General features: G+C 36.6%; 1 long non-coding RNA gene across 1 annotated transcript; it reads left to right on the top strand.

The window, feature by feature from the left end:
* Positions 1 to 16,623: 16,623 nt before the first annotated feature.
* Positions 16,624 to 18,887, top strand: LOC109615508. The gene is made up of 4 exons (XR_002196492.3): positions 16,624 to 16,845; positions 17,335 to 17,441; positions 17,640 to 17,666; positions 18,460 to 18,887. It is a non-coding gene; the product is annotated as an uncharacterized LOC109615508 (long non-coding RNA).
* Positions 18,888 to 19,958: the final 1,071 nt, after the last annotated feature.

Raw genomic sequence — 19,958 nt, 5'->3', positions numbered from 1 at the left:
GCCTAATGTTTGACAGTATTCTATCGTGCTAGTCTACTAAATCGATTTAATATAGGCCTAGCTGTAAACATAATTAAACAACGTGACATTCGTTAAAGAACGTAATAAAAACAAAGCTAATAGCTTGCTAAGACTATTTAAATATAGGCCTAGTTGTAGTAGTCCTTTAGTTTGTCGCCAAGTTGTGTGTCATGGTCATGCAACGAACTTATTTACCAGCACTTTTATACCGACAAGACGAATGATTGGAGCCGCCAATTATTTTAAGCATACACATTTTGTAGACATTTTATAAAGCCATTACCATCACAACTCGATAGGCTACCTTAATTATTGTTTATCAGGGGAATGAAAGCATGAAAACCTACTATTTGATTTTAAACGAACACGAATACTATGTTTTACATTGTATGTATAGGCTATAGCCTACTTCGTAGCCAGTTTGCGTTATGACAAATACATTAACATGAAATCATGTTTTTATCTAGCTGATATCACATGCCCCACTCCACCAAATTAAGCAACATATTTTACAGTCAGAATATATCTAAATTAAGAGAACGGAAAACTATCTATATTTATCTACCAAATGGCTTTTGGATCCACAGTTCTAACAAAAGTTCTTATTTGAAACGCCGACAATCTAAGCAATTCTGAGCGATTTCTGACAAAGAGTGGACTAATGTTCTTATTTACCAGACACCACTTGCATACCTTTTATAAGCTGCACCGTGTATGAACCGCACCATTAATTGTATATCTTTGTATACAAACCCCAGTATTAACTGCATCCATAGCCTACATAAACCGCATTTGCCCGTAGAATTATGGCTAATACATAATTCAGGGGCGTCATTTCAGCAAAAGCGGAGGCATGGCAATGTGACATGACGTCAAGGTCATATTATGCTATTGAAAACTGTTTTAACATTTAGCTCCCTGTCACATTCACAATGCATGTAATGCGCAACTTAGAGAGAGCGGAGAAAACGCCTTTCATGGAATCTTTTTTGCGCACATTTCAGCACCAAGGACAGAGAGTGGAGGTCTAATAATCATTAGTCATTTGTTTAAACTTAACAGAAAATAAAGAAATGCATTGACTTACATGCCAACCTATTGTAGGTGTTCAAGACCTGCGTGAAGTTAGCCTCTAACCCAAAATAGGCGTTTGTGCTGGTTTGTGCTGTTAACATTTTCGTTTGTGCTGCTTTCATTTTTTAGAATATTTAAGAATACTTTATAGATCAAATTCACTCAAAATAGGCTAAATTGTTTGTGCTCAGTTTGTGCTGATAAAGGTTTGTTTTTGCGACTGCCTTTCTTAACGATAATGACAGAGATGTTGTGGAAAGGGAGTAAAGCCAGTGCGCTATCCCAACCTGGCTATCCAATAGAAATGTAGCTCATCAAAAACTGTAGCAGCACAAACAAAAGCAGCTGAACAAAATGCCTGAATGAGTGCATATTATGCATGTAATAATATATGCATAATATGACCATACAGTAAAAAAAATTCAATAAGTGCTCCCTAAAGTCCAAGTTGCCTCTCAAAAAGATCGATCCTTTCTATGGAGCACCCGCGGTCACACAGTTCACAGGTCCCAAAGCAGTAGTTTCATCTCTTGTTCATGCTCGTTAATTGCAAACACTCCAAACCTGCAACATGAATAGGCTATATACATTATATCATCATATTGCATGCACATGTGAGAAAACGATGAGCATGAGAAAACGATGAGCCCATCCATTTTTGCAAATCAATTTGAAGGCAATACAAGTTAAATATTTTTATTTTTTTATTTTAGAAAAAACAGATTCAAAGTATGGCAGCTGCCCTACCTTGCCAAACCCAGTTGATGGCTAGGCATGCACTGTACATTAATATTAAACATCTGTCATAGGGGCTACCAAGATTAATTTGTTGAAGAATAAAATACGTTTTAACGCCAATTGTAACATATTTGCTACATTAATCTCTGAGACCACTACGTCCAAGCAATCATCTGTGAAAATGTTCGCTGGTGGAAAAATGTAAGCCATGTATTTACTGCTGTGATTGAAAATGTTTGCAAAATCTGTGTATAAGCCGCAGTTTATAAACGGCGGTATTTGGCAAATCTCTGTCCTACCATAAGAAACACACATATTACAAAATATTTTAAAACATTAAATAATAAAATAAGATTTTCTTTACAAATAGTGATCGATTGTATTCATTGTCGCTAATTGGCTAGCCAGGTAATATTCATTATATATAATGTATTTCACTTTTTCTGTTACATTATTATTCTATGCATAATTGCAGGCTATATAAGAAGCTTGCCAATTAATTGTACAACAAAGGAGATTCTCAATGACTATATCATGAAAAAAGTACCTATATAGCCGTGTTTGTTTAGGAAGAAGGGTTGACACATCTCTCCCTATGTAACATATCTAGGCTCTGATTTTTTATCGTATTGCCCACTCATCCATTGAAGTCAGTCATTCAGTTCGGGGTGATAAGCGCCTGCCTGGGTACCAAATACAACTTGTGTGCTTTTGGCTGATTAGGAATACAGGATAACAACAAACAGCAGGTTAAATAGTTTTCAGTTTGTTCATTTAGAATTCTGACAAAGGACGAATGTAGCCTAATATGCACATATTTATGACAAGTTATGGAAGGAGGAGGGTTTAGCTTTCAAAATTGCATTTTTTTAATTACAAACTCAAAAGCCAATTGGCTTAAGCCAGGGGTGTCCAAACAATTCCAAGGATGGCCGAGTGTCTGCAGGTTTTCGCTCTCTTACTAATTAGGTTACTAATTGGTTTCTACCCTCACCTGGTTGTTTAGGTGAACTGGGAACCAATTTATAGGAAAAAACAAAAACCTGCAGACACTCGGCCCTCCTTGGAACTGTTTGGACACCCCTGGCTTAGGCATTTGAGGGATCTAGTGCTAATGAACCCCAGACAGTCAGATATTTATTTGTACTTCCTGTTCATGCGAAAGATTCTTCAAAGACCAGTGCTCTCTACTGGATAAGTCAATAAATGCATACAAGTATACACGTGCGTTCAGTCGTTTATGTCAGTCGACTGAAGCAGTCGTCTGAGCGCGTATACTGACGCTACGTGTATAGGTGACTGAACAGTGCGACTATGACTGAACGTGTATACCACCGCGTATGCGACTGTGTATACATGTATACGCGAATGCATATGCGTATACACTACATACACGTATACATAGACGTATACATGTAGTTTTTTGTATAAAGTACATTTATTCAATAATAACCAGAAGTCGTTAAAGCATTTATTTATATAATGAATTTTACCTGGCTAGCCAATTATCAACAATGAATACAATCAATCGCTATTTGTAAAGAAAATCTTATTTTATTATTTAATGTTTTAAAATATATTTTGTAATATGTGTGTTTCTTATGGTAGGACAGAGATTTGCCAAATACTGCCATTTATAAACTGCGGCTTATACACAGATTTTGCAAACATTTTCAATCACAGCAGTAAATACATGGCTTACATTTTTGAAACACTTTACACCAGGGAACCTTTTCACAGATGATTGCTTGTACGTCGGAAACTCATGTAGTAAATATGATACAATTGGCAGTGTTTTCAAAAACATATTTTATTCTTCAACAAATTAATCTTGGTAGCCCCTATGACAGATGTTTAATATTAATTGAGAGTGCATGCCTATAGTGCACTGGCTTTAATCTCTTTCCACTATAGCTCTGTAACTATCCGTAAGAAAGCAAAAACAAACCTTTATCAGCACAAAATAAGCACATATGGAGCCTATTGAGTGAATTTGACCTATAAAATATTATTTCATATCTAAAAAAGTATAGCAGCACTTTTTGCCGTTACAATTTTCATTTTGGCTGCTTCTGTGTTTTAAATATTAGATATTTAATTATAGGGTATGGTGTCACCAGCCCCCACAACATGCTAAAAACTCCATCGAAATAGGCTCAATTGTTCTCCATTTGTGCATTTTCATTTTTCATTGTACTGACCCAAACGAAGCACAAACGATTGAGCCTATTTTGAGTGAATTTGATCTATCACATATTATTTAATATTTAAAATATGAAAGCAGCACAAAAACTATAACGGCACAAACAAAATCATTTATGGGTGAATTTGGAGGATTTGGGGGGCGGAGTGACTATAAATTAACTATAAAATATTTTTAGAATTAACTATAAAATATTTTTTAGGACTAATACTTAAAATGAAAGCAGCACAACTGGAGTTGAAGCGATTAAAGGTTTTTATCTGTGTAAAGCATAGACTGTATAAATAATGGACGACGCCCTTTCGCTCTTTTCCATTGGTGAAAAATGAAGCCACCAGTGTCCTGATACGGCGCTGACATCTTGGACTTGCGTCTGCGCAGATAGCGATCTTGGGACCAGTTCTGCGCAGTAGTTATGCGCAGTAGCGAGAAGGAAGTAAAGCCGTAAAGCCGCGAAATCAACGGCCCCACCCCTGTGCCCTGCCCTCACTCTCCCTCGCAGAATGCGCATACCCTAATCAATCGCAAGTCCAAGTACAGTACAACCTTTGCTTGTTAAACCTAGACGATATGTTATAGCCTAACTTACATCATGTTTAACCTTAATTTAGAATAGGCCTAATACAAAAATAATTGGTAACTTCTAGCTAACGATCACCTGCTAGCTATTAACATGGCTATTAACGAGGCTTGTTGTCTTTTAGCTAACGTTAGCTAGCCCATTACATTTATTTACTAATTAAATAGCTTATAAATTTAACTTACCGAAAAAAATTCAAAGATCGATTGGAAATGCCAGATCGGTTAGCACAATGTACTGTAGAGCAACCCATTATGTCCGTGTGAAATTATATCAATTATAGAAATTTAGAGATTAAATGTAAAGTTCCAATCTCCTCAGTCCTCCGAAGATTCAGTGGCTCCTCGGCTCAGATAGCTGTCAATCACAGCTGTGAATCACGACGTCACACCACCGTTTTTAGAGCATTAAATAACTAACTAAAAACAAACTTATTTTAAAAACAAACTCTTGAATTTACATTAGCGTGATACAAACTACAGTAAATGACAGAAACCAGCTTCGGACAAAATATATTTGAAGGGTAATTTAATTGTTTAGTTGGTCTCGCGTCCCATTGAATAACATGGGGAGGGCGGGGTTTATGACCTATACTGGGACCACTCACCAGGGGGCGATCGAGACGTTTTGGCTTCACTTTTCAGGGCTTGTGCGGCACGCTTGGTGTAAAGATGGTCCCCCATCCAGCGCAAATCTATGGCGAAATAGGCTTAATCGTTCTTGCTGGTTTGTGCCGTAAAATGTTTTGTTTGTGCTGCTATAATTTCTTAGATATATAATGATATTTTATAGGTAAAATTAACTCAAAATAGGCTCAACCATTTGTGCTCCTTTTGTGCCGATAAAGGTTTGTTATTACAACTGCTTTCTTACCACTGCTTTCTTACTGATAGTGACATAGCTATAGTGGAAAGAGAGTACACAATAATTGTATTATTTGTAATTATTTTACAAATATTTTGTTAAACCCCCATGATTGAAATGTTAAATCTTTATTTCGCTACACTCACGGCGGCGACGTTCAGACGTTGCACATTGTTAATCACTCACGGCGACGTTCAGAAGTTGCACATGTAAATCACTCACGGCGGCGACGGCGTTACAGACATTGTCAAAATTTCTTACGCCGCCGCCGTGAGTGAATTCACAAGTGCAACGCCTGAACGTCGCCGTGAGTGATCAACAATGTGCTACGTCGCCGTGAGTGATTAACAATGTGCAACGTCTGAACGTCGCCGCCGTGAGTGTAGGAAAATAAAGATTTCAACATATTTGTACAATACTAGTGTAGTCAGTGTAAATAATTGTCACACAAATAGTTTATAACAACATGATATTACAACATAAGGAATTCTACTCATATTAACAGGTATTCATATTTTTGCTTGGTTAACTGTCTGAATGGCTAGTAACATAAAATGATAACACATGCCTTGGTCAAAATATCACTGAGCCAAAACATACACTCTCTATTCATGAAAATACTAATGAGTAAATGTTACAGAATACAATGAAATGTACAGTGATCACCGCATATTTACAGCTAAATCCAAAATCTAAATGTACAGCTGTAATCAGTCTGTGTGTAGTTCACTTGTTTAGCCACATGGTGTATCAGGCAAACGTCCTACATAACATAAAATAGAAATGTAAAATATAAAAGAAAAAAATAATACACCACAAATGATGTGGTATTACTATGGATCAAAATACATGGTTAATCAGAATATATCCTGCTAAAGGTGCATTTTTATATAGGTATGTACACACCCAGAAAATTAGTTTTTTGCTCAGATGTGTACAGATATGAACAGATCATACATTAACATGAATTTCTTTAGATCATACCGTTTTTATTCTTATCTGCTCTGTTGCGGAGTAAGGAAACTAAGCATTTCATGACAAATACAAACACTTCGAACTTGAACAGATAAAGGCAACTTAATTCAACAACTGACACTGAGATATTAATACTTTGCAATCACTTACTTTCCAAAAATAAACAGAAATGCAATTTCTTTAGGGAGCACTTATTGAAAGTACACCAATAGCTTCAGTAACGTTACAATAATAAAAGCGTCTGCTGCATGATGTAAATGTTAAATCCATGATTGACTCCATTATGGCAGGTTGGCCCGGCCCTGATGCATGAATGCCACCCCAAACCATAATATAACTTCTCTTTGCTCTTTCTCTGCTTTAAGTGGCATCACAGTAAATCGGTATACGTAAAGAATAAAGCACAAGCGGGTTTGGTACATGAACATTGTACCACAGCTAAGAACTTAAGCCTGATGCATCGTGCAGTGCCTTGACACAAGATTTGGATATACCGTGGATATAAGCAATTCTCACAAACCCCAGAGATTTATTTTCACTCTTATAAACCAATTACCAATTTAGTTAGACCTGGGTGTCTCTGTCCATGTCTGGCTGACCTTGGCAGTATATGTTTGTAGAACTGGTCAGCTTAATAAACCTCTGCATCATGCCTGCTCCAGATGTGGCTGATATTGCTACAGTTGTTCTGTCCCTTGAGAGTTGATATTGTGATTTTTACCATTTTGCATGTTTGTAAATTACCTGTTTTGTATACGCATTTCTGTGTTTCTCAATGTAATTTCTCATCTGAAAATTGGATTGGAGTGCAATGATTCCTTGAATGTATTATAATTTACAAGCTAATTTGAGCGCAAGGTTCAGAACGCATTTTGTTAATATTTAAGCAATGTTGCATTTTGGAATGCCGTATTGAAAATGTACAAGGATTAATTGAATCTCCTAAACAGATTTTCGAGTTGAGCACAATCTTATAGACTACAAAAGATATCTGAGGTGGATGACAGAATAATTATTTCCTAGTTCAATAAAAACCCCTTCTTGGCCAGATCAGTAAACCTTCAGCGACTTAAAAGAAAGATGGGAAGTGAGGAGTAATGAGAAGGTGAGCATCTGCTTATGAGCCAAAGCATACCACCTCTTCTGTGAAGCATGGTGGAGGAAGTGTTATGGCACCTCTTAGAGACTCTACTTCATTTTGTATTTTTGTACTCTGTGTACTCTGTGTAACTGTATGTTGTCCTGCACGTTTGCGCTTTGTCTCGGCCAGGTCACCATTGCAAATGAGAATCTGTCTCAATCGGCCAACCTGGTTAAATAAAGGTTACATAAAAAATACAAATAAACTATTCTGTGAAGCATGGTAGAGGAAGTGTTATGGCACCTGTTCTATGAAGCATGGTGGAGGAAGTGTTATGGCACCTGTTCTGTGAAGCATGGTGGAGGAAGTGTTGTGGCACCTGTTCTGTGAAGTGTGGTGGAGTAAGTGTTGTGGCATGTGCATGTATGGCTGCCAATGATGTGACTGTAGAAAAAAGCACCTGTCAATCATCTGACCTGCATGGACATTTTTGCTGGAGACAAACCTGAGGGCAAAAGGCACCAAAAACAAGCAGGAACTGTAGAGGTTGTTTCCACATATGGGGAGGGGGGGATTATCCAGTGATATACTGTCAAACATGGCTTGACTGATGACCCCAGGCCTTCATGGCCATGCAAACTCTCCCCTTACAATGAAAAGTGTCTAGGCTCCAAGAGATATTTGGGACATAGTGTTAACTCAGGAACACACTCCTCCAACTGGTAGTTATTCTAGTAGAATGGTGGTAGGAAGAACCAATATTCTATTTTTTATTAAATACACCTGTATACAATGCATAAAAAGGACATGTAAATTAATCCTGCACAATAATGGCTGATCATGGTCCACTGTCTGGGCAGTGGTGGATGGGCCATAAATTGGAGTTTCAATACCTGGATTTACTGTCTTGATATTCTTCCAATATATATTGAACGTTCAAAAGTTCTAATTTACAGTTCTCTATATAGGAGCAGTAGAAAAGGGTATGTTATTCTTAGAGGAATTAGATAAGAAGTGCAGTATGCAATAAACAACCAAAAGTTGTAATCTGCTAAAGCCAAGGAAATTCACTCACGGCGACGTTAAGCCAAAGAAATTCACTCACGGCGACATACAGCATAAAAGATTCACTCACGGCGACGTTAAATGGGAGCAAGTTGACGGTAGGTCGCTTATCTACATCTCCGTGGCAGAATCCACTCCCCATAGTCTATGACAGTCGACTGAACGCGTATACTGACGTGTCGTGTATACGTATGGCAGGTGAAAAGGGACTTTAATAAGCTATTGAAACGACCTAATGTGCATACCACCGCGTATGTGACCGTGTATACGTCTATACGCGTATGCAACCGTGTATATGTGTATGCACCCATGTATACGCGTTCCTATACCCGTATACACGACGCGTCAGTATACGCGCTCAGACGACTGCTTCAGTCGACTGACATAAACGACTGAACGCACGTGTATACGCGTGTAGATATTATCCTGTACAATAGAGGGCGCAGAAACCGGGGGATCACTAGTCTGTACGAAAAGGAAGTTGTTAAACACCTCCGACGAAGAGAGGCATAGGTTCGTTTTTCTACAGGTGAGTTACGGTAGTCATTCATCTAGCGAAAACCACCAGGCATGTTGAGTTATGCAATATATATTGCTTGGTTATGCAATATAGCTAGTTACCAGTGAGTGTTGTTGCCTCTGTTTGCTAGCGACATTGTAAATAATTTTTCACTCTCGAACATTTCATCAATGTGGCCGTCGGCTATAGCCTGTACCTCCTTCCTTCCCAAACCGAAGTTCATGTCCATTGCTCAATCAAGCAAGTTTGTTGCTTAATGTTGTGTGGCCCTATAACCGCAACATCTTTTTTAGGCTACATTTTTGGTTGACCTTTTTTTTTTATTATTGTCTCAGCTATGTCTATGCTGTTTTCTCTATATGAGTTTTAACACAAGCGATACTGGGTGGCTAGTTAAAACCACAGACAACAAGTTCAAATCGCAAACATTAACATGTTTTATATTAGTATATTTACGATTTTGCATCTCACTTACAGGTTTCCCATGAAGAATCTATTTTATTTCACCCTTGTCTGTAAACGGGACTTATAGGCTATGTACATTAAATAATCGTACTGCATGCACATGTGAGAAAACGATGAGTATGAGAAAACGATGAGCCCATCAATATTTGCAATCAATTTAAAGGCAATAGAAGTATATATTTGACAAAAAAAAAACAGATTCAAAGTATGCCAGCTGCACTACCTTGCCATACCCAATTGACGGATGTATTGTACATCAATATTAAAAGATCTGTCATAGGGGCTACCAAGATTAATTTGTGGAAGAATAAAATATGTTTTTTAAAACCCTGTAACCCCAATTGTATCATATTTGCTACATGGGTTTATGAGACCTCTACGTACAATCAATCATCTGTGAAAAGGTTCCCTGGTGGAAAGTGTTTCAAAAATGTAGGCTAAGCCATGTATTTACTGCTGTGATTGAAAATGCAAAATCTGTGTATAAGCCGCAGTTTACAAACGGTGGTATTTGGCAAATCTCTGTCCTACCATAAGAAACACACATATTACAAAATATATTTTAAAACATTCAATAATAAAATAAGATTTTCTTTACAAATAGCGATCGATTGTATTCATTGAGCTAATTGGCTTGCCAGGTAATATTTATTATGTAAATAGTAGTTTTAACGACTTCTGATTATTATTCAATAAATGTACTACATACATGCTCAAATATTTTAGTTCTCTCTTGTCTTTTGAGTCTTTTCATGGAATCCCTAACATGTGCATTGCAGTTTTACATTGTGATTACACAGTACAGATCGGGAGTATCATATTTCCCTAGAGAGTAGTAGTACAAATCATTTTGTACTCTCTACATTTTTTTATTTTTTATTCTGACCATTTTCAGTTTCATAAAATCAATAACTTTATTTAAATACCAACAGTAGAATTCTATTCAGCTATGACCATGTAGTCTTACCAACACACGCGTCAATCTAATTAATCATGTATAGGCTACTACGTTTAAGAAGGTACTGAAAAAAACATAATAAATATGCCATAGCGCAAACTTGGCAAGAAGCGCTAATAAATAAAATGCAAAGCATGTTGTTCGTGTAAAATCAGACATATAGCAAGTTGTAATTTTTTCATGGCCTGGCTAAAGAAATGATATTTATTTATTGGGGATTGTGACTGGCTGTATTAAATAAGTCTCAGAATTGTGCTGATATAGGCCTACTGTCAAAATGAATCGCGGCTCCAGTCATCCTTCATGTCAGTATAGGTTTCTGGCCACAATAAACTACAAAACCGTTTTGTGAAATAGCCTATAAGTAATATTTGTACTGTAAAATATGTGCTGGTAAATAAATAGGTTTGTTGCATTACCTTGCCGCAAAACTTTGAAACAAACCTAGCATATATAAATATATTTAAATAAATATTCTTACCAAGCTATTAGCTAGGCTATGTTTTTTGCCATTCCTAAACGAATGTCGAGTCACAACGTGGTTTAATTGTGTTTATGGCTATCTCAAATCGATTTAATAGATTAACAGTACGATAGGATACTCTGTCAAACATTACTCAGAATTGCTTAGGTCTTGGTTTCAAAATGTAGCCTAACTTTGTGCTAGAATAATCATGGCTCCACAAATAGTAATTCCATAACCATTTGGTAACTATTAACACCCTCCCTATTCTTTCATTTTCCATTCAATTCTAACTGTTAAATATGCATTGACTCTGGTATGGTGAAAAAAAGTTTTGAACAATAAACAAAATAAGAAATATATGCTAGCCTATATAACAAATATATTTCCTTCAAATAAAATCATGTTTTAGTTTAGCTTCTATGAAATATCCTGCGCCACCAAATTCAGCAACATATTTTACTGTCAGAATTTGTCTAAATAGAACGGGAAACTACTTTTAGCCATCAAGTGGCTATTTGATCTAGAGTTCTTGTAGCAAGCGAATCGCTGAGCGATTTTTGACAAGACATCAGGCATCACATGCATATATTTCTCTGCCCTAGTCAACACAGGGTTGTTCACTTGAAGTATATTAAAACAATGAAATAATATTTTGCCCACTGTAATTTGTAAATGAAAAAAAATGAAAAAATGTGGTGGAATCCAACATCAAGACAGCAGTGCAGCAGAAACTTTTTGCTATATGTGATTTAGTGTGGACTTAATGTTAAGTGTTCACAAAAGGCAAGATTCAGAATAACATAAAATGACAGTGGTGCAAACACTTTATTTTTAGACTTGGCAGAAAAGGCACATCACAAAATATAGCCTTGGTGTTAACACTCCTGGACAAACCAGGGAAAAAATTATGAACCACAGATAGAAATAGCGGTGTGTCATTCACACTCTTGGCCAAACTGGCGGACATCAGGGAGCATCAATAAACAAAACAGCTCTCATGGAAACATCCATAAAAAGGTGGGTTCCAGGAAGACCTTTCCAATCCCTTTCACACCATATCTGTATGGAAAGAGAAGAAATAAATGTGATTTTGATTAAATCCTCATTTTAAAATAGTTGTTTCTTTTCTTTACACAAACTCATGTTTTATATCAAGGTACCATTTTACCAATTCAAATCTCTGAGTCATATAGTCCAAAGTGTTCCATTTGTAGTGGGTTAAGGTGATTGCTACAGTTTTCTATTAATATATACCAAAAATTAAACCACATCCCAATCCGACATTTTTTTTTTATCAATAACTCCTAAATCAAAAAACACCAGTTCTCAGCTGCTTGGCCACCTATTCTGATTGCCTTTTCATTCACCTGACAAGGAGATGAGCTGGAATCTGAGTCCCTGTAGGAAAATTGTGAGATTCGCCTGTTCAGCTGAGAGTATGTGAGCCAATGCTTGAATTTTATGAAGTAACGCAAGAAAATGGAAAAAAGGTCATAAGCTACAACTCCCTCAAACAAGTCATGTCCTATGCATGGAGGAAGGCCTGGCTGACATACATGGAAATATTTCAGTGTTTTAAAGATGGAGTCACAATAGATGCCTTTGACGTCATTCACATCACTTTCCTGCAATAACTGCACTGCTTCTTTGTAGTTATCTAATGTTCGAACAGGAAAGGTCTGTCTCACACTCTCAAGTTGGCCTCTTTCTACCTCACAATACCTGCAGAAGTACTTGGAAGTGCTGAAATTCTGTGTGTGACCCCAAATTGTCACCTACAATAGATATTATTGTTGCTCGAAACTTATGACCAGAAGTGGTTACAAGTCCATGTTCCTCAAGCTGTCTCAGGTCTGACAACATTCTCTCAAACACTATGTCCTGACCAAAGGATTTAAAGTCTGTCTCTTTGCACAACAGTACTAACTGCATATGGTCAATACTGGAACGATGGAATGGCTCTAAGTCAGCAAGTGTGAAGTATACTCCCACAAGCTTATGTTTTTTCCTGGCTGACCCAAGTGGGTTGACAACTTCAAATGCATCCTGATACAATATCAGTTTTAAGATGATGTCACCAGCTTGAAGAAATAGCTCATTGGATTTGAAGACAGAGCCATCAAAAATATCACTTAAGATGCCATCAGAAACAGGACGATTTTGAGACTTAACACACTCTTCCCACACAACAGGATATTTTAGAATAGCTCTTAAAGTGTCATGCAAGGGTATGTATTGTGCATAACTGTCTCTTCTATGTTCATTGGTGCACATAGGCAAAGTTCTTCTCAAAATACTGCCTCCTGATATATTCAGTAAAGAGCTGAGAACTACATGAAGCATGCAAATCCGCTTCCTGAAGACTCTGGAAAACTGAATCAATCTCAGCATCTGACATATTAGTATTTCTTCTAAGTGTCTCTTTAATATTGTCTTTTGTGATGACAAATATTATTCAGGCCATTGATCTCTTCAACAATCATTTGAATAGTTAATGACGGAACCAGATACTTTGCCTGGAGTTGCATGTAAAACAGGCACATATTCCTCATGTACAAAGACCTTACATTAATATCTTCTGTAACCTGAGACTGATTTTCACTTTGGTCCATTTCGGTTTCAGTTTCATTGGGTTCAATCTGAGAGGATACAGATGGCTCCGAGTATGTGACTCTAGTATTTACAGTTTCATGTTTATGTTTTCTTGAAACATGGGATGTAAATGAGGACTTCACTTTGAACGACTTGTTACAATTGCTAAATGGGCAATGTACTAACTCATGCTTCTTTAAATGTACCTTGAGGTGTGCAACAAGATCTTTCAAATCTACACATTTCTTCTTACAACGCACATCATCACATACAAATGACCTTTGTGTGTCTTCCAACTGTGAAACAGGACTGTTGTGGGAACGATAGACATGAGCTTTTAAAGCAGTGTATTTGGTGATTTTTTGTTTGCACTCTGCAAAGCAACATGGATAGTAGCTATTTGCCTCATGTCTATGCAGAAGCTGATGATCAACATAGCTTTTAATATTTTTCAGAGAGATACCACATGAACAGCATGTGAACTTTGGCATAATATATGCCATTGTAGCCCACTGTGGGAAAATCTCCAGAATACTCTACCCAGTACAATAGAAAACTCAAGGTTGTGAGATGTGACATAGCAAAAGTAGTGGTCGACTAACTCTTTGTCCTTGAAAGAGTGGCTCTCTGTAGAAGCAGCACCTGCAGCCAGCGGGAAAAAATACAACATGTGACATTTTAAGTGAAACGCAGCAAGAAACTTGGCACAACAAGAAATGGCAAATAATTAAGTGAAAAAAATTGTTGATAAACCATTAAGTAAGACATAAACTGAATACAACTACTTTTTTAACCTAGTTATGCCTAGGTTAACACAAATAATTTCTAATAGTAAATTCTTATGTAGATTAAAAATGATTTACATTCATTGTGTAACATTAGTATTTATTTATTTAAATATAATATAATCCTAAGACTGTTTCAGGAAATCTTTAATAATAATAATAGAAATTATGCTATTATTATTATACCATATTGGTAATTATTATTACTATATATCATTATTGATCCTACACCTGCCTGACATCATGCACATTCTTAATAATAATAATAATAATTATTGTTATTATTATTATTATTATAAAAAATAAGGTATTTCCCAATGTTGGGCTCACTAAAATATTTGGTTTATGATTTTGATTCTGAAATCATCTTTCTAGAGTGATCCTGTTTAAACAATTGCTATTGACTGTCTCACTATGTTGCTTTGAGTATGAAACTCAAACTCCCCTATTTACTGGGAGAAATGCCCAAAATTCAAATTATTGCAGCAAAATATGTCTCATCGTGCCACGAACTGAGGACAACCAGTGGAAACTCTGATACATATACACTCACCCTAAAGGATTATTAGGAATACCTGTTCAATTTCTCATTAATGCAATTATCAAATCAACCAATCACATGGCAGTTGCTTCAATGCATTTAGGGGTGTGGTCCTGGTCAAGACAATCTCCTGAACTCCAAACTGAATGTCAGAATGGGAATGGAAGGTGATTTAAGCAATTTTGAGCGTGGCATGATTGTTGGTGCCAGAGGGGCCGGTCTGAGTGTTTCACAATCTGCTCAGTTACTGGGATTTTCACGCACAACCATTTCTAGGGTTTACAAAGAATGGTGTGAAAAGGGAAAATCCAGTATCCAGTATCCAGTCCTGTGGGCGAAAATGCCTTGTTGATGCTAGAAGTCAGAGGAGAATGGGCCGACTGATTCAAGCTGATAGAAGAGCAACTTTGACTGAAATAACTACTCGTTACAACCGAGGTATGCAGCAAAGCATTTGTGAAGCCACAACACGCACAACCTTGAGGCGGATGGGCTACAACAGCAGAAGACCCCACCGGGTACCACTCATCTCCACTACAAATAGGAAAAAGGGGCTACAATTTGCACAAGCTCACCGAAATTGGACAGTTGAAGACTGGAAGAATGTTGCCTGGTCTGATGAGTCTCGATTTCTGTTGAGACATTCAGATGGTAGAGTCAGAATTTTGCGTAAACAGAATGAGAACATGGATCCATCATGCCTTGTTACCACTGTGCAGGCTGGTAGTGGTGGTGTAATGGTGTGGGGGATGTTTTCTTGGCACACTTTAGGCCCCTTGGTGCCAATTGGGCATCGTTTAAATGCCACGGCCTACCTGAGCATTGTTTCTGACCATGTCCATCCCTTTATGACCACCATGTACCCCATCCTCTGATGGCTACTTCCAGCAGGATAATGCACCATGTCACAAAGCTCGAATCATTTCAAATTGGTTTCTTGAACATGACAACGAGTTCACTGTACTGAAATGGCCCCCACAGTCACAAGATCTCAACCCAATAGAGCATCTTTGGGATGTGCTGGAATGGGAGCTTCGTGCCCTGGATGTGCATCCCACAAATCTCCATCAATTGCAAGATGCTATCCTATCAATATGGGCCAACATTTCTAAAGAATGCTTTCATCACCTTATTGAATCAATGCCACGTAGAATTAAGGCAGTTCTGAAGGCGAAAGGGGGTAAACACAGTATTAGTATGGTGTATCCTTTAGGTGAATGTATAAAATAATAGATTTTTAAAAGTTTTTTTGTGTTTCTTTTTCACACATACACTTACTATTTATTTTATTTTAATGTATTATTTTCATTTTCTAACTTTTTTCTTCTTCTTTGTTATTACTGTAATATTGACAACAGACTAATTCTTTTAACTGTAGCCTGTTACTTTACTACTGTTTTGATGACAATTTTAATTGACACAAACTTATTGATAGATAGATAGATAGATTGATTAATTACTTATTGACTTTGATTGATTGTGACTGTGATTGAGTCAATCATAGTTACAGTATTACAAAAAGTATAGATTATAATTAATTTATTGTAAATATTGTTTCCTATTATTGTTATTAATATTTTTAAATCCAATATGTACAGTGTTAAAGCCATCTGATAAAGCCATTTGAATTTGAATTTGTATGATTGTGGCTGTCATCCAGGCCAATGAGCACTGAGCGCGCCTTCATTTGAAAGTAGCTACATCAGTTTGAATGCTGCAGTATTTCAGCGCTACTCTGTCGCTCCACTCCTAATGAATTAAGTTTATATCTGCATGCCAAATTATTATTTGAGTGAATATGAGTTGTGGGATTTCAACGGAGAACAAAAATGGGAATATGGACAAAGTGGAAGAGTCAGGATCTGTTTGCTGTCCTAGCATGAACTTCAAGTTATAACGTTATCCTGGCGATATCAGGTAAGAAAACATTTCCCTGTTGTTTTTCTAAGTTAATAATCTAACGTAATGTTTGTGTTCCTATCCATCATTTAGACTGTAACGTTGTCAGACTGTTAGTTTTGCTAAATGCTGAGGAATTAACGTTAACTGATGTTACAGATAACTTAATGTGGTAACGTTATCTAACATTAGCTAGCTTGTTAAGCTCGGCATGATTCATGTTAGCAAAACACAACGTTAATATTGAGTGTGGTTTTAGTCGAGATGGTTTGCTTGTTCTGTTTACAGGCAGCAAATATTTATAATACCATTAACGTTATGGTACTAACATTACAGACACTTGTGGCTGAGTCAACCTAATGTACAGCTCAGAAATAGCGTTAACTTACGTTACGTTGCTATAACGTTGTACTTGCTTGTGTAAAAACGGTAGCAGTTTATATGCTATATATGCAAGAACTAGCCATTTACCATATTCTTCACTGTGTCCATATGTACTTCACACAGCAAAGAACCTGTAGTTGTGCATCACCTGTGTGATCATGAGAAGGCTGAAGAACCAGAAATGAAAGATATCACCGGCTACTGGGGTGCAGCATTAAACCCAGGGACAGGTAGGCAAGCAGTGGCAAAACATAGAGAGAATGAAACCAAGTTCACATCAGTCATAATAAGAATATTATGAATGAATGTATGTGTGAGGCTGTTGATTAATATTGTTCAATGTCTATGTCTCCAACAGTAAACTGGCTAATATTCTTTGTTGTCTGTGTGTTTTCCCCTCATGAACCATACATTTTGGAAATGAAAAGTCTCCTGCCACAAGATCTTAGGAGCCAGTGAGTATTCATGTTATCCTGACATAACGACTGTGAATGTATAAGGTGCATACTAGTGGCCATAGTACTGCCAGTTTGTCAGCACAAAGACAAACAATATTGTACTCATCTATATGCTGTGTATGAATCCAGTGGTGCAAATGGTTAACAATGGTTAAACAACTTCTTTCAAATATGAAAATGTAAATATGAAAAACCTTTAACTTTAATAGAAAATGTAAAGTCGTTTGTTTACAAATGTATCTCACTTTAAATAACCCTCATTCTAAAAGAAGGTCAGGTTATTTTTTTTCAATTCACAAAACACTCCTGGAGTTTCGCATGAAAACTGCTTTCTGCATCCTCCCAAACAACTGTAGTCAACAGCGGCTTTGTTTCAAACGTTAAAAAACAACTTTACAAAAACATAAAAAGGCCTTCATAATGCTTGTCTATCGTAATCCAAGTTTTCAAAAGTCCAGACAAGCCACATTGACCTGAAAAGTTGTCATTTACACCATGTGTTTAGCAGAAATCTTCACTGTAGCTCCTTAGCTGGGAGCTGTGTTAACGTACACACTGCTTGATCTGTGGGCGTGGGTTTGCTTGACCACAGTGCAGAGCTGAGAACCTAAGGATTCTTGATTTGTTTTTTCCATTTAAAACGTAGTCACTATTTTCTGCAGCTGATTGGGAAAATGCTACAACACTGAAAGTCCAGCAGCGTTCATTTAAAATGAACTATAAATAAAATTCTACTTTTTACAGTAAAGACCTTTCAGTAATATTTTCTCTCTGTTTGTGTCCCCTCCAGGAGCAGATCCAGACGATTACTGCCCATTTGGAGGAAGTCTGATCTTTCTGCTGTGTTGCACCTCTGTTACAGATTAATTGACCTTTTGTGGTATGTTTTAATTTTACTTAAAATACACTGTATAGTTAGGATTCTTAAATGTTATCAGAACTACCTTATACAGAGCCCCCAAGGGATAGGAGAATGAAGAAGAAGACCACAACTCCCTCAGCTCAACAGCACAATTTGTTGCTTCCTCCATCCATTTCAAAGGGGAAATCTTGACCTCATTTTGATAGAAATGCTTACAGACACACGTTACACACATGGAGAAGTACCATTTTTAGTTTTTCAGTTCCTCCTGGGGGGCTCTAAAGAACTGTTTGTGAATAATTGGTTGATATTGTAAATTTACATCTGAATACATTTAATAAAAGGATTTTAGAATCAATAGTGGTGTTTACTTTATTTGTAGTTAATTTCCTACAACATTTTAATTGAAACAGTGAAAATTATGTTTTGTATTGCTTGAGTATGTTTTCAGTTGAGGATATTTCACAGTAATTTCGAAGATTATATTTTGGTGTCTGATCGCAATAATTTAGCAAAAATCTTTAAAGTAATGGTCTTTTTCTGTAGAATTTTAGGATTGTCCCTTTATTGAAGGTGATTGATCATAATTATTTGGGAAAAAACTGTAAAATAATGGTATTTTTCTGTAGAATCTTTAGGATTGTCCCTTTATTGAAGGTGATTGATCATAATTATTTGGGTAAAATTTGTAAAATAATGGGATTTTTCTGTAGAATTTTTTGGATTATCCCTTTATTGAAGGTGATTGATCATAATTATTTGGGTAAAAACTGTAAAATAACAGTATTTTTCTGTAAACATTTTAATGACATTTTCTGTAAATTTTATGTTTTTACACATTGTTTTAATTAGGGTATTTTACTTACATTTATGGTCAATGTTTGGCAGCCGTAGCTGCCAGTCATTGACCGTTTTTTTACGACTTTTTTTCTTACAGTGCAGAGTTACAGTTTATTGATTTTTTTTTTTTTATAGGTTTCATGAAATTTCCACTGTATAGAAAAATCCCAGATGGCGGACATGATAGGTTTTTGAGGCAATTTTGTATCAACTGGGGAATGAGGCATGAACACAAAAATCTGCATTCTAGGTAAATCTGGGTGGAAATGGCATCATTGTCGGGAAAATATTATTAGGTCATGGCCTATGGTGCCCTCTGCGGAGGAATGGGGTCAGGTCTCTTTGTGGTAGGTATACCTGGTCTATATTTTACAGACAGCAGAGAAGTTGGTTACTTCATTGTATCACCTACCTTCTATTGACCAATGTACTTACATTAAGCACCTTTTTACTGAGTTCATTGTTCCACCATCTTGCAACATATCTCATATTTCTTATCACCCTATAGAGAGGCACTTATGAGACACCTATGTACCGAAAGTCAGGTCAATTGGTGTATTGGTTGATTTTATGTTCATTTTTATATT

This window comes from Esox lucius, chromosome 8 (genome assembly GCF_011004845.1).
Source record: "Esox lucius isolate fEsoLuc1 chromosome 8, fEsoLuc1.pri, whole genome shotgun sequence".
Taxonomy (NCBI): domain Eukaryota; kingdom Metazoa; phylum Chordata; class Actinopteri; order Esociformes; family Esocidae; genus Esox; species Esox lucius.
This window is presented reverse-complemented; position numbering and strand designations above follow the sequence as displayed.